The sequence below is a fragment of the Macrosteles quadrilineatus genome, unplaced genomic scaffold (assembly GCF_028750875.1).
Source record: "Macrosteles quadrilineatus isolate MER2022 unplaced genomic scaffold, UCM_ALF_1.0 Scaffold_9__3_contigs__length_116548681, whole genome shotgun sequence".
NCBI classification, from domain to species: domain Eukaryota; kingdom Metazoa; phylum Arthropoda; class Insecta; order Hemiptera; family Cicadellidae; genus Macrosteles; species Macrosteles quadrilineatus.
Window position 1 is genome coordinate 103,929,113 of NW_026542602.1, and position 25,350 is coordinate 103,954,462.

At 32.3% G+C, this 25,350-nt stretch overlaps 2 protein-coding genes across 2 annotated transcripts in view; one reads left to right on the plus strand and one right to left on the minus strand.

Annotated features, from left to right (window-relative positions):
* The window catches only part of LOC129002590 (acetylcholine receptor subunit alpha-like 1), a 300,058-nt gene that overhangs the window by 234,075 nt on the left and 40,633 nt on the right, over positions 1-25,350 (plus strand). The gene's annotated exons all lie outside the window — the stretch shown is intronic.
* The window catches only part of LOC129002591 (alpha-tocopherol transfer protein-like), a 72,457-nt gene that overhangs the window by 41,593 nt on the left and 5,514 nt on the right, over positions 1-25,350 (minus strand). The window contains exon 2 of the mRNA XM_054430513.1: positions 19,574-19,722. The gene's annotated coding sequence lies outside the window, so the exon portion shown is untranslated. The remainder of the gene's footprint in view (positions 1-19,573; positions 19,723-25,350) is intronic.

Here is a 25,350-nt window from a genome sequence, read left to right on the forward strand (position 1 = left end):
AAAGTACAAATCACATTAAACATGTTTCATCTCCTGAAACGATCTTAACATGCAACAGAAGCATTTAAATGGTACAATGACAAGTACTGCATTTTCTTTGCGTGTTACAGTTGTCGTATCTTAAGATTTTAGGTGGGATACATTTTTCTAATCTGTATTCAAAGACGAGAAAATGGGTAATTTATTTATATTTAAAACACCCTAACTACGTGTAAAATAAACGGTATCAAACACCTTTGTATTTCGATTTCTTTTTATAGCATTGTTTACGAGCTTTAATTTTGTACTATATTGAAGACGAGTAGGCCTATGCTGAAAGTCTTCATTTTATTAACCTCGAACTGATTCCCTAAAGTCTTAAAATATTATTAATCCAAAATAAATCTTTTATTCAATAATTTATTTCCTTCACAAACATTCACTATCTAAAAGACTGCATTCACACCACATATTGTTTATTTATCCATTAAACTCTCAAAATTAGATAACGGAAGTTTCAGTATACGTTGCATTTATTCAACCCGCCTAAACACGACCTTTTCCCCTCTGATTTAGTTATTTGTAAAGAACGTCCTTATCAAGGCCGTGTTTGCCCAGTCCTCCTGGCTACGCCTCTTTGCTGTAAGGACTGAAATATTTCCAAGGGACAACTCGAGTACTTTGTCAATAGAAGGCTGACTGTCCCTTAGTAACTAGTTGAACGATGTTTTTCACCTTTCAATCTTTTTATTTTGTTTGAAAATAAATCAAAGAGTTAATGTCGGTAATATTTTGATTCTCTTCTATGGTAAGAGTTATAAAGAAAATGGTCATTCTATTTATAGCTGAATGTTAGGCCTATATTGAAATCGTATATAATTTCAGTATAATAAAAAAGTTCACTATTTGTACTCCGTCATGCTTGAATTAAAATTATTAAATATGGCTTATTGTATATGTGAATATTTTTAAAACTCGATGACGCCCAGTTTAATGTATTGTTTCAATTGTCACTAATAGAATTTGCATTAATTACCATTTTTATTGGTAGTAAAATTGTTTTGAACATTTTTATGGCGGTAACTGTCATTGACCCGTGGATCCTTTTTTCCTCACCATAAATTTAGTGTGAAATGATTCACCTCAAGGGCAATACTGAAAGCGTGTTGTCATTCCACGGCCACCAACAAACACACGTCCATCGTAAAAGCCTAGTTTTTGGTAATTAAACCAAACTATTCCTTGAAAACACTATAAATTTCAGTTTCCACCCTGACTAAATGCGCAGTAGACTAAAAACTAATAACACCTATACAGCTTCGGTTGCATTGTTAGATATAATATGTATTTTAACGTACAAGAAAGTTTATTTCAAATCACAAAAGAAGTCATGATCCATAATCAAGGAAAGATTTGTCAAGCGACGGAATAAAAAGAGAAGGTCGCTGTATCACGTTCAGCAACATCTGTTTGGTATTTTTCTGCGCAAATGTTTCTTGATATTTTCCATCCGATACCACTCTCATGTCACTAGTTTCCTAGATGAAACGTGGTCGTTTAAAAACATTAAACCCTGACCTTTGTCTTGACACACACACGTTTGACATTTGTTAACTAATAGTGTAATTATGTTTTCAATTCATAGAAAAATATGTTTTATGGTATAATTAACATTATTTGATGTTGTTTAAGATTTAAAGGCTACTTAAAACTTTTTAGTCTTGAGTTTGAATATTTGCACAAAGTTGTATTTTAAATATTCCATATCTAAGTTTTCAAGCAAAACATTTTTTACCCCAACTATGATTTTCAAGAGGATTCTACAACTGATTCCTTGGCCTTCAAATTCAAACATTTAATAATGGAGTAAGAACATTTATTTGTAAAAGGGAATAGGTACTATATGAAAGAACTATATGAAATTATTTCGTGCCCAATTGATTTTTCATTTAGAGCTACAACTATTTAACTAGTTCGCAATTATCTGAAGCCATTGTGTGTGAGTTATCTTACTGGTGTATATTTGCCGTCATTTAAAAACTTCAACAATGATTGTTTTTTTTTTTTTTTTTTTTTTTTTTTTTTTTAACTCACGTATACAAAACGTTTACTTGTTATATTTAAATTTCTTCAAATTGTTAAATCTACATTATAATGACATGATTGATTTTTCCTCATTTGCAAATCTCTTTTATAAAATTTTTAGAATATGAATTTGTATAAAGGCACGATTATTTAAAATATCCATAATAAATCATTATCTCTGTTAGTTCGAATTGAGTTGTTTACTTTAAGTACTGAAATGCAATATTTTAACGTAGTAAAAATGTCTATCGATCCAACTTTATTAATTTAAACGAAATCTCATTAAAATATACAGCAAATTGCTTTAATTTATTTGTGACTTCATTTATGTGTGACCTAATTTAATGCAGACTCGATTTACAAAACTAGTGCAAATATTTAATTACCCACAAAACGACCAATGAAGCTAGTCACATTTGGTCTTCATCGATAAATAATGCTTTCAATAATTATTAATTGACATACCGATTAAATTTTTTGATAGCAATATATTTATAAGAAATGTCAATATAGTTCTAATTAGAGAAAATCATACTATATTAATGAAGTTACATTTCAATACTCATCATAAGATCGTACTTTAGTCTAAAATATATTGAGCTTTAAGTGGGTCGAAGAGAAAGATTTCTTTTCATTAGAGCTAGAATTGGAGCAAAAATGTTTGTTTTGCTCTTTGGTATCACGTTATAGAAACCTAAACTGTAAAATCGCAAACTTAGCGTACTTACTCGGTATTGCATTCAATGATTGCCAATAGCCTTGCTCCGAACAAACATTCATTCTATTTGGATTCAAAATCTTAACTGTTTTCCTTTAATTTTGGATCCCCCGGTAAATAAAGATCACGAATTGTTTCTAGCTGTGTGTCAGTACGGGAGATGTACTGTACAGAATGTCACGTTTACACACATCTTGCAGCTGATCCTAACTGTTTAACTATTCAGCGTACGTGACAGTTCATCAGTCATATGTTTTTGACGGTCTTGTCACACAAACTTAGGTGGAACTTGTCATGTTAGATAAGCAAGCGTCTTACAATGTTGCCTCTACAGTTATGGGTCGGAAGTTGTTCAACTGTGGAGGTGTATAGTTAAATTTTACTTATTATCTAGGAGGGTTAAATTTAAATCTTTTTCTCCCTTATAAAAATTTTAAATATATTTAGTGTACTGCCTAGTGGTTTGCATCTCGGGTTGCATCTTTAGGGACGGGTTCGATTCCGACATATCCATAAAAATATTATGGGTTTAGACCGCTTCCCTTTATAGTATAGGTGATTCCTTAATTTAAAAGTCATTCGTGTAGGTACTGTGAAAATATGTTTCACGCTATAAAGGTTTTTGTGTGTTTATTAGTAGTAAATAGGCTCAAACCCATTTGTAACGAGGCTTATACTTACAAAATTCAAATGTATTCATTATTTTTTTCTGATATTTTTTTCTCTTTTGTACAAGAAATTACTACTATCTAATGTAAAAAGTAAGGTCTTTCGACAACAACGACCTCTAAGGATTAAATACATGGTCAAATGCATCATACTTTAAACTTATTACGCGTTTCAAAATACATGTCACCATCGTATTTACAATTCCTTTATGCGATTTAAAGTATAACAATGTATTAAACATAATGGTACAGTATCCCCCACAATTCTCACAGATCTTATTTATTGCCAGCGCCATAATCAATAAGTGTCGGTAGCTTATGGCTTTATGGCTCCGTCTGAGCTCATAAACCACATAATGTCTCTCATGATGGCTTATGTCGCACGGGACAAGAGTGATGTCACAATGTCATGACGTCATTGCCGTTATGTCAGAGTTCGCTTGATCAACTCAAAGCTTAAAAGCTTTGGCTGTTTCCCAATTTAGTATTCTGGATTTAATTGTAACAGAAAGATCATCCTCGGATAAATACTTTGGTAAATTCCATTAACTTAACAGAGTGAAATCCGTTGATAATATTAAACAGATATCAAACGGAGTGGAAAAGGGTCCACGACAAAGTTAGAGGTCGACGGATTTCGGTCCGAGTTTATCTGGGCACTAGGCAACAAACTTCAAACGTGTACAAGTTGGCTTACATCTGACTTTGTCCTAGTTGAAAACTGTATGTCTTTGTGTCATACAAGTACCCGAATTCCATATGAAAATAGTTTAAAACTTTTACTAAGTACAGTACTTTTAATTAACAAACTTATACATTGATGTGCTCGACAACTTTTTAAGAGGTTGACGCCATCTTGATCTTGCATTTGTCTGTCCACATAGACATAGGGTCTGTGCAAGGAACGTATACAGCAAAGCAAGGGGCGAGCGACTGATACATTTAGTGGTACCAGGAACTGAACACACCACATTCTGTTCATACACGTATTAAGTGAATGCATCACTTATCAGTTATCTTTCAACTATGCAAAAGCTATAAGATTGAGTGCACGGTAAGGACATTGTGGCCGTTTCAGTACTACTTAAATTAATCTTCATACGTGATATCATATACTCGTTACATCTTACTGTTGATAAAAACGTTCAAGTATCGAGTGTAAATCAAAGCATTACAAATGTCATGAAATGGATTTATATTTTCTTAACCTTTTGACCATGAATAAACAACTTTCTGCACAAAAACTTCGACCAAGGTTGAATTTTATAAAAGGACTGTTTCACAAAACGTTTCCAGAAGAAATCGCGACATGGGAAAAGCAATAAGGAGCAGACGCCGATCTTGTCGCGTGGAGGCTGAATGATTGCGCTTGTACGTCCATTTCAACCCAACCCCTTACTGACAAAACATAGCAACTCGAACATTCTGTCGTACAGAAAATAAATCCTTAATAGCTCAGCATGTCTCAACAATTACTGTAACGTGAAAAAAAAACACTATGTGCAAACGCATTTTGTAAATGTCTTTTAATTCAGTGTACCTATTTATTATAACTAGAAACATATTTTTAAATAATCATAAAAATAGTGTTAATTTCAAATGTATTGTGAATTTGTTGAATCACAGTTTACAGAGGTGCTTATAAGCCAATACCCATAAATAACAAGCCAACAAAATGGCAGTGGTTATGAATCAAATATGAATTGCAATAGAATGAAAGTGAAACAAGCCGAGGATTTATACATTTATATAATGCGATGCGTAGGCCTATTTTAATTTTAGTATTACAAGCTGTTGGCCCGTCCTACGTACGGGAATCTAGTATTCATTTAAACTGAATATAATTCAGAACCGCTAGTGTTAATGACTAATTTCATATATATGTGTGAATATTGATTAATCTTTATATTTATGCTGTATGATTTGTTTGTGAAGATTAATTAATTATCACATGTTTTAATATTGTTAAAATGAGTAAATAAATAGTGATGGAAATGTTGTACTGAAATTGATTATTCTTATTTTGTGACTTGATAATTGACAATTTATAATAATAGCTAGTATTTTTATAGTATTTTTATAATAATAGCTAGTTCATATAATAGCTAGTATTTTAATTTGGTAGTATAGCAGAATATTTTACCAAAAGTGTTTACTCAAATCGAAGCACTCGTAGTTCCTAGATGAACAATGAGTCTATTCTAGGAGCAATGAATATGAAGTCAATATTTTGACTTCAGGGGGTTTAAATTCATGTTCACGTTCTGTTTTTATTTAAATAAATCAACAATCTTAGGATCTTCCATCCAATAATCCAAATAAGTAAGCATTTTTAATTGTATTCAACAACTTTCGTGTTATTGTAACGACTAAATCAACTAAAAACGTTTCTAACGTAGGAAAATTGCAAAGATGGAGTTAATAGTAAATATTTGTACTATTTCTCTAGTCTATTCCAATAAATTATTTCAAGTTTGAAATCCATTAAGTTCCTTTTTTGATCATTCAATTCCGGTCGAGGTGTAAAGTATAAGACTGGACATAAAACATGAAGTGTCAAGTTCTTGACCTAGTAAGAATAAATTTATTAGCCATTTGTTTTGTGGATGCCACACTTCTTGTTTCTTCCAAGGAATAACTTATGTTCTAGTGTTCGTGTATTTATCATTGTAAAGCTGAAGAAACTTGTTTATTGTCAACACATTGTATGAAAGTATTTAAAACGTACGTATTCCTACGATGCTACTGACTTACAATGTATATTTTTAGAAGTGTATGAAGTTATGTGTATAATATATACGTTTGGCTATTGAAATTACGATGTCTGGTACGTAAGGTTTTGCAATAAAAAATTGCTGTAACACTTAAATACATTCGGAATTGAAAAATGTTCATATTCTAGTATAACTGCATAATTTTTTTATCCGTTAACAAATTTACTACTGAATACCTAATTTTCACTGCCATTTAAGTCCTTTCAAACGAACTTCGTAGGCAAACTTTGTCGTATGCAATATTTTTTCTAATCCTTATAAGTAAAATATCTAGCATTAATTTACCTTATAACCTTTGTAAATCTCTATAACAGTTTCAAGACGAACTGGAAAAAAAAATAATTCCCTAATAATGGAATTGAAACTGGCTACAGCTTGAGTATCACCTAACTCCCGTAAAACAGACCTATTAAAGTAAGATTCTCAAAGTTAAACCATTTAACATTCTAAAATGTATACCTGAGCCTTTGTGTTTGTGTTTCCTAAGTCCGTAATACCTCAAGCAGCCGAGCTGACGGATTTAGTAGATACAAGCGTTGTTGGTGTTAAGGGTTGACCTTACTAATACAAACAAGCCATTCAACCACCATCATCATTCATGGTCGGTTATCGTTAACCCCCCCCCTCGCCACCAGGCTTTGTAACAGTCTTGACACTTACGTTAAACACACACCACTCAACCAATCTATCATAACTGTCGCTGACGTTTATCGATATTAAATTTTGATTGGACTTTTTTACATGAAAGCCATACAGAGATTTTTCTGTAAAGAATAACAGTATGGTAAAGGGATACGATTTGGAATTCATATTTCTTTGGGCAAGTGATTAGATGATAATGAATGGGGTTGAGAAAGGTTTTGGAAGCACCACGAAAGATCGTGAGGGAAGATATTCTACGAGTTAATGTAAATTAAACATGTGAAAACGTTCTCTTTGGATTATTTTGACTATATAGTGTTGAACAATCAAAGGTTGAATTAAAAATCATTGGGTGTAATGATACACAATAAACAAATTTATTTAACAATCATCGCAACCCGTCTTTGAAATAATTATCTTCTATACAATATAAATATCAACGTTTCTTTTTTACTTGAATTTTGACCAACTAATATTTGTTACATCCCAAGTTTGCAATAAATTCTCATAATGCCTTGAAAATGTTCTTGCTAAGTTATAAAAATGCTTGCATATAAAATATTCCACTTCAATCATCAGAATTTGTTTACACAAGTTTTCCCTGTTGGTAACTTTTATAAAATGTCATGTCCATATTGTAAATGAATTCTTGAAAAGCATTCCTGGGTTGTGGTATTTCTAGCAGACTTACTTCAAGACTAAGCTTTCTTGATATGAAAGGTCGCAGAGGACATATTGAAAAATTCTTTTCCTTGTAACATTGTAGTCATATTCCTGTTATTTTATAAATGGGAAATATAATAATATGCAATTTTATACAATTATTACCTCTGAAAAAAGATTCCTTTAAAACGAAAAATGCAAAAATTTTCCCTTTTAAAATGCAATCTTTTATTTTATTTTAACAATACAAAATTTAAAAAATAAAACAAGCAGCAGAGTGATTTTCTATGTCATCAAGTTCTCATCAGTTGGTAGTTTACTTACAATAAAACTTTTAAATCGACGTACTTGAAATTTGTTGTATGCATTTTATTTATGCATGTCCACTTGAGTTATTTATCAATTAATTAATAAAATCTTATAATATATTTTTAATAATTAAAGAATTTCTTTTTACAAAAATGAATTCCATTTCAAACTACCAACCTACCTATGAAACTCCCTCTTCTGAAAAATAAGACTTTTTTCTGCTGAAAAATCTAAATTAACATTATAATACTATTATATAGTGCTAAATTAGTTATGCCTTCAATCAAGGTTTTATTGTTCACATAAAGCCTGTTTGATGATTAAGGTGCAATGTTACAAGCATGTGCTATTTAAAGCCTTAGATTTCTACTACTCACGCTAGTGCGGTAGTCATCTAGGAGATGCTAGACGATTATATACGTATTATGATGAATTATAGCTGCATATGCAGTCGTAACTATGAAGGTGAGAGCTTCTTGTTCCGCCTAGAAATGACTTGCGCTGCAGAATAGTTTACATAAACTCTACTCGTAATAGTTTTGTATACGCAATGCATTACAAGGCAACTCTAAAACTCTTCTGAAATTAATTTAATTGTTTTAATCATTGAGTGTATTTGGATGGAGCTTACACACAATAATTCAGGTATTTCCCTCGAATTCCAAACAAGGCTTTGCTTAAGTTGATATAGTATACATAACGCATAACTACATAGTTTATAAACTCATTCAATACATATAACTCGTAATAAATGGCATATGTAAATAGTTATCACAAAATCAAAGTTGTGGTCTTGAGTATTGACAACTTATGACACGCTTTAAGCTAAATAATTAATTTTCCAGTTTGTTTTTATTGAACATGTATTTGATGATTTATTTGTACGAAACACGGTGAGCAAATGAAAATTTGTAAATTTATGACAAGCACCACTTAGGTGTAATATAAAACTTTTGAAACTACGTGTTTAAAAATTATAAGAAAAAGTACTTATTCGTTTAAAATAATTTATGATCAACATTACCTTTAAATACGCATAGCGATTTATATACTCTGTGTTTGTTGTAATATACTTAGAGTGAAATACAACATGTATAAAGTTTAAAAATGAATTTAATGAGCCATTGTTACGTATTTAGTCCACCTTCAGTAGTCCTAAGCCAATTTTAACTAAATAAAATTTTAAATGTAGAATTTAGGTAGATTTATAAAATTTGTTTGTATAAGCTTAAAAAGTTTACAAACTAAGTGCACTATCCTTGAACATTTTAGGAGGGTGGGGAATTACATTTTAAGATATGTAAATATAGTCGTTTTGCAGTGCATTGTTAAATTATAATTATAATCGAATTGCACTTTAGATAATTGCATGTTTTCATATGACAATTAATTGTCTAATCTAAAAAACAACTATTTTTTTTACTTTACAATTATAAATAATGAATTGACTCAGAAATCCTTTACAAAATATATATTATTTCCAACCTACCTAAAACTAATGTTTATTTTTATTTGAAATATGATATCATATCGTTCTATTGTTTTCTTTTTATTTGATCTCCATTGTGTGGTACATAATCGATGTTATTGGCTTAACAAATTAAATTTTACCCTTCTATATAAATGTCAACTGTGTGAAATTGAAATAATTTCAATAACGGGGATACATCAACTCAATTAAATTCGTCAAACGCATCGGTGATACGCGCTGGGGGATGATAACGAATTTTGTAATGATTGAATTCTCCAAAGTTGAGTTGATCCGAATTGACAACAATATTATTGAAGTAGTGTCCAGTTTGTGTGTGTTTTTTTCCTTTTTTCTAGATTTGTTTGTTTGTTGATACCAAGACTAACTCAACAAGTAGACGCGACGACCCATTTTGATCTAGATCTTAACTCAATGGAACTCCATTCACATTGATTATATAACTACGGTTCAAAACATTTTGGTGACAAAATCGTGTATTTGCAAAACTTAAACTCTTCGAAAATGTAACTCAAGTCAGCGGCATTGGCGTGTGGCAATGTCACACCAACCTATAATTGTCATGGTACTAACAGTAATTTTTAAATATAAATATTTCATAGAAGCTTCATTATAAATTAGTGCAACAGCTGTTTTGGTAGGCCAGAACTGTATAACCTTCATACAAACCTCCATATGTTTATATCACTGTTTGAATGTTTGTCTGAAAGTACAAAGTATTAACTTATTTTTTACTAATATAGATATTTAAAATTAGAACACACGTACTATTTTTCACAAAGATCGGTTGAAAAATGTTAATGATGAAAGAGTTCCAAAATAAAATGACAGATATATGGTTAAAATGCATTTTTGGATATACCTATATTTATTTTTTCCATGAGGAATCATATACAAAGTCCTGAAACAGTTTCTTTGGACACCCTGTATATAAAAATATTTCTATACTGTAATAGTTTGCGGGATAAGATAAAAAAATGTATTGGTTGTAACTGAACCATTAACCATGTAACCTTGTATAGCTTATAGTCAGTAATAGTGTTAAAATTCATCACTGAAAGTAAATTACACTCAAAAAATTTAAAACATTAGTTAAAGCATGACTAGAGCACGAAATGGGTATCAATTTACCAAATAAATTAGGCTAAAATATTAAATAGCTGTTAACAATTTCATGTAGTTGATTATAATTATAAGTAGGCCTACTGTATAAAACTATGTTTGTGTAGAAGGCACCGGGTCGTGTTTTTATACGATACTAAAGACAACCATTACCACTTGAGTGTGTGTCATAGCCTGTCACCGAAGGCATTAACCTGGTTATAGGCTTATACTGGGCCAGTGTGACAGGCCCCAAATCATAAGCCCACCCAGTTTCATTCACTGGTATTTATAGGAAATTGACCATCAAATATCATTATTTTTACCGTTATATGAGTGAAGCACTTAGCAAATGTAGCGATAATTATCGCAGAGTGTTACATTTTACGTTACAAGATTTCAATTAATAAAATAGTTTTAACATTGTAAACTTTCTCCATATAGGATAACAAATCTAGGAATAACAAATAACTCAGTTTGTTAATAGCAAATACGTGTTAGTTTATTTAATATATTGTAGGATTATTTGATCATAATCAAATGTAAAGGCGATAGGTAAATAACAAAACATTGTATGAATTTGATGATTGGTAGATTTGTTTGGTTCGGTTGTAATAACGTTATTCAATGTGTACGTGTTGATCACACGAATAAAGTTATTTTCAATTAAAAAACACATAGATTTTTAAATACCTGTTCAACAGCTAAAGTAAGGTTGTTAGGAACTTGTATTATACATGTTTAGTATAACTGATAGAAACTGCTGTAGACTACCTTACCCAATATTTTTAATTATTTTTATCTTAAAACGAGTATTGCATTCATTGAGATTTTTAGATAATTAGCTGTACGAGAGGTATATTTTACAACAAAATTCATTTTGCAGTTTGTTACCGTATTAAAACTAAGTTGTATTGAAAGGGAATTAAATATTTATACTTTAATTGATAACACCATTCGTAGCGGGGAGCGAGATGGTCTAGTGATAAAGTGCAGGGTTTCGGTTGGTGAGGTCCTGGGGTTAAAATCCTGCTTATCACTCATGCTGCAATGCTATAATGCCGTGGGTGTGTAGGTTTAGTCTAAAACAATGTGTAAAACGGTGCCGGAATCCTGCCTACACTTAAACATAGGCTGGAGTCAAAGCGTCTAAGCATATGAACGTAGGTCATTAACATTAGAGATTAACGAATATTCAGTTACTATTCGGTATTCGGTATATTCGGCTAATTTTTTCAGTACAGTATTCGGTATTCGGCCGAATACTAGTTGACATTCGGCCCAATACCGAATACCCATATTTAGTTATAATTATCAGACTTTGTGGAAAAAATAATACCTTAATAAATTATTTTGAAAAGATTTTTATCCTTAAAAGAGCCAACATTTATTTTCAGAACTTTGCAAACTAATAACCGAACTTAATTATTAGTAAATTGTGATTGTTTAAAATGATGGTGCAATGCCCCTCCCTGTCACTATAACAACAAATAGACAAGTAGTGACTTGTCTATGAGTCATAATATAGCTAAACCTAAACATAAAAGAACTACAACTGGGGCAGAATATTCGGCTGCCGAATATTCGGTGCTTCGGCCTAAGACCTCACCGAATACTCGGTATTCGGTATTCGGCCAAAAGTACTATTTGTTACATCTCTAATTAACATGGATCACCCTTAGAACGTGACAGTTACATACCATAGTCGGATACAAGGCAGGGTAAGCCGAATAGCTTTGCCCATAGGGGAGGTTTAACCTACATTCAAACTTTCCGTTCTGCAGCTGACTCGACCTAATTAGTTCTCCTTGCAATCGTAGACAATTTTCTTTTCCAATTTTTGACTATTTTAAAGGATATTCCCGTGACGTTTACAAATGTTTGGTTAAAAAAAACTTTTCAAATACAATTAACTTATAATATTAAGTGGCAAATTTCTAATATGAAATATTAATTTTTAATTTACAATTTGTATTAAAAATTACCTCAAATCAGTATTGTTTAAAAAAGGCTGACGAGTAATATGATCCCTAAGGGAGGTGTGATCCCACAAAAAGTGTGTACGTACTTCCATGAAGAATATAGAGAGCCACGAAGACCGATCTCTAACTTTGAAACTCGTACAGTTGCTGAATATCCTGACCCTCTGTCAAAAACGGCACTAATTTTGACGTCAAAATTACTTTGCCTATACATCAAGTAAGAGCAGTTTTACCATTTTTTACATTAACCTTTGCAATGCATATTGAAATAACATTTCATTTAGCTTAGTAATCATACTTTACTTAGGTTTATGACAAACCTCCAATAGGCAAGCCTCTTAGATATGTTTAGCCTGTTAAGATATGACCTACTTAGATATGAGTAAAGCCTCACTTGGTTTGAGAAGTTCATCCATACCTTTAATTTCAGATAAGGGTCCGTTGCAACAGTAAAACATCCAATTTTATAATCTGCTAAATGATTAACCCTTGAATTTACGATATGCAAACACGGCTAGACCCCACCCCACTTGTAACCGTTATTTTATGTGTAACGTCCGTTTCAATGATGTAACAGTTGCAAGAACTGAATGAGGTAACGTTGAACGCATCAATACCGCATCTGAGCCAGTAGAACCATCAAGGTAGAAAGTGTTCACAAGTTGCATAACGTAAGGTCGTCTGGCTCTCTATCTCTCTCTCTCCCCCCCCCCTTCTGCCCTTTCCTTCTTCTCCTTTCTTTTCTTTCTCGTTCCTTCCATAGCAATCACAAATTCAAATTAAAAGTGTATTCATTCACTTCTTTGTACATTCGCCATTTTATATCGATTGGTAACCAAGCTCTGTGCAGTATTGAAGAATAAGTCGGCCAAGTACTGTAATTTAGCTGAACAAATTCGTATTGTTTTGAATCAACAGTGTGGGGATTTTGTTGTTTGTGTTTGTTCAAAGGGTAACACCAGTTCGAGATTCTATAAATAAATGAATGAGAATCCACAGATGTTTGAGATTCAACCCACTAGCGTTATTTAATCAGCTAGGAAAGAATTAGGAAAGAGATATAAATGAGGAATTTTTGTCATATTATGAGTTTGATGAATACAACACTTAATAAATAAAAATATTTTCACATAAGGTTAAGGCTGCTTCTCTGATCCTTATATCGTCTTAAAAAAATTCACTAAAATCAAATAACAGTTTTGAAAAACGTAGCTATATTTAAAATTATAAGTACTTTTATCCTGCCGTGTTTAAATCTTCTTACCTGAAAAGAACTCAAGAATGCTCTTTGCTAAATAAAGAAAAACTATAACTTTTAACAGATACTACTTATGTACAAACGTTCAAGCTAGCAATCGATTTACTGCATTGCCAATTCGATTTCGCTGTAATACATGTAGGTGTTTTAAACCTTTAATACAACATACTAATTATATAATTCAATCCTAGGTTACACTTTAAAAGAGAAGATGTTGTATGTTCATCATTGAAGACAACTTAAGAAATGTGTTATTTCAAAATAACACTGAGTTGTGTTACCATTCATTTTAACTGTTTTAACTTAATATTTGAGTTTAATTCAAATCAAGTTGAATGAAACTTGTGCAATGTGTTTGAGATTGCCCTAAGTATAATAGCTACTAACACTGACATTCAGTTAAGGCTTATAGTTGCATTAGGCCATTGGTGTTTATGGTACTGTAACAGTTTAAATTTATATCAGCAGTTAATGTCCGGTATACTGGGACATTTGGCCACCAGCAAGGGTTATTTATCTGCAATAAATTGAATTAATTGCTCTTAATGTTGAACGGAGTATTTCATTACAATTGTAAACGCTTTCTTGATTAGTTTTATGGACTAATCAAGTAATAATATTTTAATTTCTTGGAGGAAAATATATGTTTCGACTTAAATGAGAAAATATAAGCTTTATTTAGAGTGAAAACAGTGACATTCTTTTAAAGTTATATTTATATGTTACGATATTCGCAAAGCGGTTACGTCATTGCATATTGATATAGACGATGATGGTATTGATTCGCATCCAACGTCGTGGACACGTTTCCCCCATTTAAAGTAGCCATTACAATCAACTGTGCCAATCACCAGTACAACCCTGCCATCCGCTATCCAGGTCATCGCTATTATCCTACAGCTAGTTTAAAAGTTTCAAGTCACAGTAGTTGTTCCGAAATATTTAACCCTTAACAACCTGCACAGCCACTAAATATGTTACCATCTTAACATTTACTAGTCTTTACATAAAGCCTATTGGTATTCTTTATATTTATTAAACAAAGTAAAAGAACAGACACATTGGTCATCTGAGTCGACTCTACGGACGAGTTCAAGTTCCAGAACCGGTTTCGAGTAGTTCTAAAGGAGTCGGTCATCGGTAGTCAATGGTTGAACTAAAATAGTCATCAGCCCGACTGGGACTGTCATAATTGCCAGTGATTGGTTTAAACTTTACACCGGCCCAAGAGGTTGCCCACGGTCCTACTTTCGTTTTCTACAATTCAAAACGGTCGAATAGAACAGTGGATTCGTAACTTAGTTTCCCCGAGGCTGGCTTAGTACTACCATTTACTATATACCTTCAATTGTACTACTGTGCCACTAGCAGTCGTACCAGTTACCAAACACGGCAGCGCGATGTTAATCTATTTGGAGAGCGGTCTGGGCTATGGTAGTTGAGGTTTGGACTCAAAGAAATATGTACTTCAGTTTAATCTATCTATACTATTATAAAGAAGAGGTGGTGTCTGTGTGTGTGTGTGTTTGTATGAGCTAATCTCAAAAACTACTGAACCTATTGGGCTCAAATTGCACACACATGAAGCTACAGTTCCGAGGATACATATAGAACTATTCCCGCTTCAATATTGTCCTAGGGCTCTGCCCCGTGGGCTTTCAAAAATCGGAGGTGAGAGATTTCAAAGTAAATTTTGATTGATGGTATCCATGACAACAAAGAACAAACCTACAAAGTTTAAAAATGTAAACAAGCAGTACTAACTGTCAAATTAATTTTGATTTCACAATTCCATACAGCTGGTTCAAACATTCATTTAAATACTGCATGAATATTAGAACAGAGAGGGTAAGGATCATATTTAAAATAATGATGTCACTATCCTGAATGTAAACATTATTTAACATTACTTAAATGGAGCTGTCAAACCATACGCTAATGTCATTTCATTATAATAGGATTCTTTCAGTTACATAATTTGTTTATTTTTATTTACTTTTTACTTTTTTCTATGGTTCAGGGGCAGTGGTAGAACAAAAGAACCAAACTTTCTTAAACCATGTCCTCACCCATAACTGCAATAAGCATTTTATACTTATATGCCAACCCCGTACGAAGGACGGGTACTCTGCTAGTAACATGATAAACTAAATGTTGGATAAAAAGATATTTTGACTAACAACTAAAATTATTTTGCTAATTTACAGTTTTTTTTTAATTAATTTGCATTTGCATAGAATACAAATATATACTAGACTTCCTGCTATGCAAAACTAAACAAATACAAATCCTCAACTGCTGGAAGGGCCAAATTTTCCAATCATGCAGGAGTAAGTAGATTTCGCTACTTGCGCTAGCTAGTTAACATTGACGTAAAATGCATTGTTGCTTCCGTACAAGTTATGTACTTGGAAGCACATCCCGTAGGTTGGCTTCTAATTGAGGAAAAGTCAAAACATTAGGACTTGCCTGTAGTATACTTATGTATTCAATAATATTTGATTTGAGACTATTTTCAAAAATAAAAAAATGTTTAATGCATATTAAATTGGTGCAACATATACAAAAAAACACAAATGAGATCGAGTAAGGATTAAAAATATGCTTTATGATTCTCATTTTGGGCTAGCCGTAGAAAATATATGTTTTACAAAATCAAACCCAACCACAACATTTCCAAACTTAGTTTTTACATTTAAAAATCCAATCTAATAGTTTTATTCCGATTTCCATTTCGACTTAGTAATTTCAAACACTTTTCGCAGACAAACTTCGTTCACGTCCCAAAGTTATAAAATTATCTCCAGTTTGTTAGTTTCAAAGTTCAAACAGTTGTCCATGATTTGCCGATGCCGCCTCGCTGGCTTCGAGTGCGATGACAACAATGTAAACAACATCAGTCCGTGTTTACCCTGAGAAATTCTGTTTGTATCATGTTGGCCGACGATACAATTAAAACACCGACAATCGGAGCTGATTTGACTCGGTTAGTCGAGCGTTATTGTCCTTTGTTAAGCTTTTATAACATACGTATAATGGTAGCTCTTTGCTCTCATTGTTGGGTTAATTGTGATCAAAAAGACTTATTTAGTTATGTGACGGATGTTTTATTAGGGTTTTGTTTTGCGTATAGCTTTGTTGTTATAGAGTTATTTTTTTTCTTTGTGCAACGTAAACGTAACATCGAAATGCCTCGTACAGTTGAACCATCAATAGGTCTGACATGTTTACTGAAATATTTATCTATATACATTTACATGGAACTTAACATGTATACTATGTTTTGTCGATTTGCATACTCACAAGTTGTATAAACCCATTCATTTTCAAAAACATTAGTTTATATTGGAGATACGTCCAATAAATAAGTTGTTTGCCAAATTGCGAATGAGTGTGAGATTGCTGATACCTTTTGATAGAGTTGGATTAAGATACCGATTAAACTATAATTGTTATAGGAAACGTAGGTCTTATTCGAATTAATCATCACAGCTATATTTTTGCAGCTTTATATTTGGGTAAATCATTACAATTAATTTTAGGTATGAATTAAGTAAAAAAAATTACCGGTATAGTTTTAACTAAAAACTATAATTTCTTTTTACTTAATTTATACTTAAAATTAATTGTAATGATTTACCCAAATATATAGGTGCAAAAATATAACTGTAATGAATTCGAGTAAGACCTACGTTTATTATAACGAAAGTTTGCAGCATTTTAGTTTTGCAGGTATTTAACTTTATATTAATTGATATTATGAGGCCTTACCTTAGCAATCCTGTTCAGGATTGCTAAGGTAAGGCCTTATAATATCAATTAATATATAAGCAATCCAGAGGCTAAAATGATTGATAACTTTATATTTTCCTGTAACATTACATTGTACATTAATGTTAACTTGTTGATAGTTAACCTACATACAGTATTGTTATTGCCGCATGTCATACATGCATTCGCAATTTATTTACAGAAAAGATTAGTTTTCACCCAATTAATGGTTGTGATTAATGCATAAGGTAGTTTAAACAGATCTGAAAATATTTTATTTTCAAACTTTACTATCGGGGAACGAGCCGATGCAGTGGTAAAGAGCGCGGCTTCGTTCCCCAAATTCCCGGGTCCAAACCCCGCCAATCACAAATTGTTTTAGCCATGTAAGAATGTTGCCACCCTCAAGGCTTAGCCCGAAGTAAAGTGTAGCAGTTTCAGACTTAATCCCAGCGCAGGATGTAAAGGTGAGACATTACACACTATCATATCGTGGTATTCCTGCGTACATCTCCCGATTGCAGCACACGAGGTAATGTTTTGATCGGTTTCAAACACAATAACACATAGCCTCTCACTCTTGATATAGGGTATTTCCCCACAAGTAGGAAAGTAGCGTTACCAACAAGCCGGTCTTATAATAGCCAGTTGCAGGTCAGATGAAAGCGATTGGCTGCATGATGAAAGATGTAGTTGCAACGACAAAAGTTTCCTCACCTGTCAAAACTCGAACAATGTTGGAAAACAGCTGGGGGTTTAAGGGTACTTTGAATAGAAAACACGAAAAAATTGATTGTTTATCTAATTTTAAAAATATCACGTGTATCATGTAAAAGCAATAATTTGACGAGTGGGCGATTTATTTAATTTTTTTTTCTTTATTAAAAGTTGTTTTCTGGAGTTAGACTAGAATTGCTGAACACCATTTCCAACGCTGCTTGAAAACAAATCAAACAATGAATGCGCTACGGTCGGCTAGTAAATAATCGAGTTGGTTCTTATCTGTTAAGAAATAGTTAGTTTTGGACTTTTTTAGATTTAGGCACTAATTACTATGCAATAAATTTAAAACCACCACTATCAAAGCATAATAAAATTAAATGTAATAAAGGTAAAACGCTATTTCAAAGTATTAGGGGGTTTGGGAACCCAAAAAACAAAAAAATACTATGGTCACTGAAATAGGTCTTAATAAAACAAATGCTCTAATGGCTACTCCCCAATAAGAAACTCTCTGAAAGAATAACTAAAGGATTATTTTAACTGTTCCAAAACTAATTGAGAAATGTTTGGAGTAAGCGGATATCTTTATGCACCAATTAGTTACAATAATTTTGGTTCCAATTCAGGGAACTTGAAATCGGAAACTCTCCATCCCCCTTATTGTTCTCTGGATTCCCTTTATTTGACCCAATTGACGTAAATATAAAGAGATAAACACGTAAGTTAACTATTACCCTTCCTAGTATTATTATAAGCTATATCTATTTTTTTACTATTGTACTAAAAAAACTATAACTACTTATTTTCAATAGTTGCTCGTTTTTTCATTGTTCGATATTGTTAAGTTTATCCTGTAAAACAAATGTTGATTTTGTTCACTTTGCGGTTCATAATGATTTATTACCATCGATATTATTACTTTCTAGTGGTACTTTTCAGTAATATACTACACCAAAGGCTTAACTGTTTTGGTAATCAATCTATTTGCGTCATATGAAATTAAATTGTGAGGACAAATTAAGGGGGCAAATTAAAAGCGATTTTTTGCCACAAAGAAAGACATGGGAAACCTAGAATAATTCAGGAGGTTTGTTAATTGTTATATTTTTCGTACACTCTGCTCTTGGAGTAAGTAACAGCTTGTTGTACCAATATTGCGAAAATACGAGCATCAAAAGAAGAACACAATCTTCCCTTAACATGGTTTATAATTGTAATGACATCAAAGATTGAATGGTAATAAATAAAAATACTGAAGACACAAATAACAGCTAAATAATCGCAATCGGAATCAACTTAATCGTTATTCAAAATTGTTACATTTTGTTAAAATCCCAAAACATGATTGTACTCAACCAGATTTCCCCACCTTTATTAAACACCCACAAATAGACGTTGGATCTAGACCTACCTTTAGGATTTGCAGGCCTGTCGTGCCGTGATCGTATCCACCGGTAACGCTGGGTACACCGCGCCGCTGGACCTCGTACTACCACCGACTGACGGTCAGCGACTGAACACCCGAGTGAGAGTCACCGAAGACTAGCGCAGTGGAGGGGGCTGCAACAATAAACAGCTGATTAATTCGGTTCCTTATTGTCATGTACACGTTTGCCAATGTCCAATGATTGTCCGATTTAGGAACTCAAGGTGTTTCAAGCGTGTGATTTCATGGAGATTAACTCAATGACCAAGTCTCTCGTGGAGAAAATTTAAGTTTCTATTTCATTTTAGTTATCAGGGATTAAGCTTAGAGATTGTAATAAATGTGTTTGTCAGTAAAACTACACAGATCACCTTACTCCCTTCTAGACTCGCCCTTTATTTATTTTCAGGTACAATATGTGCTGAAGGGTGCGTCGTTGAAAAAATTGAATTTACAAGAGCTGCAGTGAGACGAAATTATGTATTTCTGTAATATTCTATCTTAATTGTATATTAAGGTACTGTGGTATCACTAACTGTTTGAGGTCAGTTTAAAAATGTGTTATGAGAAAGATTAACCCATCCATACCTCAACCTGGTATATACGTCTTGCAAAGCGTTGTGTTTAGGGGAGGATGTTAACATACGGTGTTCTTAATACTAAACGCCACTCTATTGATTTTGTATAGCACTGAATTTCTTTGTGATTACAGCACACTACTGTTTCAAAACGACGATTTGTCCTAAGTCTAAATTTAATAAGGACCTTACACGTAAGAATATTTTGACAGTGAATGATTGTAATATATCCTAAAGAAATTTCTTCAAGAGACCGGTTATATACATAAGAAATATATTTTAAAAATCAAAATAAACATAATAAATATATTAATAAACATAACAAATAACAATTACCAGTCAACAGTTAAACATTTATAAAAATACAAGAAACTAAATAACACACCAAAATGAAAAATCTCATAATTTAAAAGACTCGTGTTTGATAATCAGATTGACTTTCTAATCATAACTACGTCTGGTAGTCAATGACTGATAAACCAATTTTTTAATAAATTTCAAAACATGAACACATGAAACATGAAATCAATACTTGAACAAATATTAATCGACCTTATTTCTAGCACAGTAGGTAACATAATATAAATAATCAGCGCAACCAACTGACAACAATCTTATAAATTATATAGCCTATCTTACTTGCTATTCTAATATTGAGTAGAATGTATATAAAAAGCATTAGCCTATTATGAGTTTTTTTATCAATTATAAATGTTGTTAATAATTTTTATCAAACCTAACAAACTACAAAAACATACGTTTCGTCTAAAGAAGTATCGCGTGAGTATTTTTTTCGCTAAAAGGGATTTCGGAGAACCAGTTTATGATCTCTAGATTTAATTAATTTATTAAAAACTCATTTACATCTTTAATAGATGCAAAATTGTAATAATCACTAAACAGTTGATCGTCGAAACATGCAAGAGGGAAAAGCGAGACATTTTAAAATTACTAGGTGCACGTACTTTAAAAAACAAACGTCAAAAGACTTAATATTGTTCCAACTTAAAAACAGCGAGAATAATTTTGCATTACAAGGCAAAACAAAGACAACCGTAAATGTATGTTTACTCTGACACGTTCAAACGAGGTTGGAGTAAATAATAGTCTCGCTTCAAACATTGTTTATTTTGTTCTCCGACATAAGTACTGCACAAATTTCACGAGTACTCATAAATTCAAGTGTAACACAAACTTTATTCAAAACATTTCCATAAACTGCAGAGTAAATTTTACTAAGGTGTTTATATCGCTTGATTTTGTATTGTAATCAATGTACGAGAATAAGGTGTAATCCTATCTTACAAAATGTATTATATTTTAATTATGTTCTTTTAATGAAATGCGTTTGCATTATAGAGTTTGCAAAAGAAACTCCTTAAACGGGGGAATCATTATAGCATTTTCCAAATTTGCAAAAAGGTAAAAAAAAACTAATTTTTTGCTAGATTGGGTGGCTTTGTCAATTTTATGAAAGAGTGTTTCAAACACCTTTCTAAAGGTTTGTAAAGGTTTCTGATTCCACAAATATACATTTTACATCTGCTGACAGATAACGAATTTCTAATTTACACAATGAAAAACAAACGTTATTGATTTTCAGGATTATAAATTAGAGAGATCACTGGCAGTTTTTTTTTTTTTTTATTATTATTACAGTCCATTCTAACTGTTAGCCAGTAAGCTAGTATTGAGTAAACAAGTACCAGGTTTAAACATAAGACCGGTATAAATTCTTCAAAAATAAACCAAATTGTGTTTTTAATATTTAACAGTACGATTACGATTAGCAATATTTGTCGTAAGATGAGGTTGTTGGCCTTCTAACCTTGCATTTCTTGATCACATGGCTATCGAGCCTGTCCGTGAAACATTATTCAAAGAGTAATTTACATTACAGTAATTGTCATGTACAGGACAAGAACGAACTGTAGGCTCATTATTAGTCATTAGAACAAACTCACAGACATTGCTGTCATAGACTCGCAGTCCATTATGCTACCGACTGAGCCACTGGCTTCCCAAAAAAATTATCTATAATTGTGAGTTTGTATTTAATTTTCCAGAATGATGATTTGCTATTGCATATTTTCTATGTAAGTGGCCACTTAATACTAATGCATATGTTCTAAACAAGACTTCAAAAATATAGTTTAATGAAACGACAGTATAAGATATATGTGTAAAAATACTGCTATCACAGTTTACACGTCTGTGTCTAGCGGCCATTCCTCTGTTTCGTCTTGATATTGAAACGCACATTTCCTCGTGGGACTTAAGTCTGTTGTTAGTAACCAAGGTTTTATGTGTTCATGTTTCGGAGTGATTTTACCAAACAAAGTTCTTATAAGACTCGACTTGACATCGTTAACATCATCAGGCATAGAGTTGTCTTACTGTATGTTTGACACTTCTTTTACAGTAGGCTACAACAGTACACTGACTATTGTTTAGGACTCTGATGAATTGAAGTGATTCAATTGAAAATATATCGTGACATCAGTTTTAAGGTAAATAATTACTGTAGCCTAACTGATGTGGTTTCCTTTTTAACTCGAGTTTTTTCTTAAATAATGTTTCATGAAATGTTATTTTATGAATTTTTGACTGATGTGTGGGAGGAAGCCAACAATAAGGAAGCTTATGAGAAGTGAACTCTGCCTCAATCAAACAATCAAGCTTTCGTGTTTAAAGTTGTTGTTATATAGCAGTTTTTATAAAAAATATTGTTCTACTTTATGCATTTATAACCATATTTAAAACCTGCGAGTTTAATGTTTATTCTTTAAATTTGTCCGCAGTGTTGCATTCTTATAAAGCAGTTAATTTGTCCTACTTAAACTGTATAGGTATAACAATAGAGGGGGGGATTCTGCATAATAACCCTTGAAAGTAAATATTGTATCACTCTTTATTCCTCTATTTTATAAGAGTTTTGAGAGATAAATTTATATTAGATTAACCTGCAAAATACCTGGAGCATGTACTGAAAAATTACTATTATTCCTTACGTAGAAAATCAAATTGTGTTATTTAAAATACCAATACTTAATGAAAAAAACTATTGATTTTAGTATTCCCTTTTGTTATAACGTACATAAAATTATTTCACCTATTTTTTCATTGTTGAAAAAATGTATTTAATGGATGAAGCTTCATCAGTAAATTATTGCATTTTACTTCAGAATCAAACGGACCGAGGCGCCCAAACAAAGATTACTGGCATGCTTGGCCAATAATGTGAGAACTGTAAGACAAATATTGCAGTGGTCACAGGAATCTATATATTAATAGGCAAGCATGTTTCTTTCAAACATTTTTACTCAGCTCGTGTACATCGCAGGGAGAATCTACGCATATTGATAGAAAGATATTTTCCTGTAGATGTGAAGAGCCCCTTTATAAATTAAAATAGGCGTCACGTACACAGCGAGCGTCTATAATGTGTCAGCATTTGACGATGGATCCAACAGAACTTATTTCAAACTTTAAGTGACACTATACAAGGAAATTGTGCTTTTGATTTCCAATCAATAGTTTTAAAACTTCAAATGAACGTCTTTAGGTTCACTCCGTTCAACAAAAAGTCGTTAAAATCGGACTGCCAAAGGAGTTTCCGTTTCAAGAAAACTTCAAGTGGTTCAATCGAGTCTAACGTTACATAACAAGAACCGTTACATTTTGCTTTTGTTGTTAATCACTCATGTTTAGTTAATTACCGGTTACCTTAAAACCTGTGATTAATAAAACACTTCGTAACTGAAATGTATTGTTACGTAATGAACCAGTTGCTTTCTTTGTTTCATTGTTCTAAATTAAATTGAAACAATGTGTTTTTTATGTAAAACGATTTACTGTGACTCCATTACCTTTATTGACGACCAACATTATTCTAATGACTTATACTTGTTACATTTAATGAACGAGATGTTCTTATAAGTGAGCTAACGTAAAACAGAGAATTGGGTTCGTATTGTCGACAGACCATTCGATATGAAAGGGATGGTACAGTTCGCGATACCGTATTATCATACTGAGCACCTATTGTATGGTCACAGAGGAAGGTATTATGGGGTGGGGATATTTACATTTACCACCCCAGGATCCTCTGTCCCCTGTTGTTCGACAGTGCTATGCTCTCCGCGCACCCGGCGCTCCATTTCTATATTTACCTATTGTAAACTATCTCTCACTTCTTTACTGGAACATTCAAAGAAATTTCTCTTGATGAAATTGTTTTCCAAGCAGTTCACCATTTGCAATTATTTGAGGAAAATTTCATGGACGTTTTAGTAACATAACAGCAATAATTGACAGGGGACATTAACACAGATTTATTGATTGAGATAAATCGGTCAATGATTATTTTATTACGTCACTGCAGCTTTAGTGAATTTCCGATAAGGAATAAGCTATAACCGTAGGTCTCATAGTAAGACCTGGACCCGGGACCGATTTACTTTTACTTTTTCGTTTTGAGGTCCCCAGAGGCCGAAAACACCATCCGTTCAAATTCATATGTACTGTATTTATTTATATATGTGTCCGTTAGCACGATAACTCGAGCAAAAATGATTAGATTTTGACGAAGTTTGGTATAAACGTGTATACTTACATTTATTAGAACCAGCATGACGGACCATGGGAACGGGGGTTTATGGGGGGTTTATGGGGTAAAAATGGATTATTCCCATTTTTGATCCTAAAAACATAAAATTTTGAAATTTCTTTCTAACCGTTTTGTAGATCTTAAAAAAAAGAAATAATTTAGTATATTGATGCGCTGTTGTATGTCTAACGGTTAAAGAAAAAAATTTAAATTTAAAATTCCCATGTGATTCTTATGGAGAAAATTAAAACGGTTGTAGTTTACTTGTTTATGTTGATACATTTTGGCAATTGTTTTATTTCATCATACGCTATTAACTTTTGGTCAAAATACGCTTTTTACCTTCCCCGTAGCATTAAACCTAAGCACTCGTTAAATCTAATGATATTTAAATTTGTACTAAATATGTCTTATTTATGGAAATATTTTTGTAAAAATGTAATCAGACAAGTTGAAATTCGCTTAGTCTGCAGGTTTGCTGTGGCGGCGGTATTATATTTATTCGCCCACGTCAAATATTATGTCTATCCATCAAATTACTTGAAACGCTAAAGTTAATAGTATAAGCTTTAAGT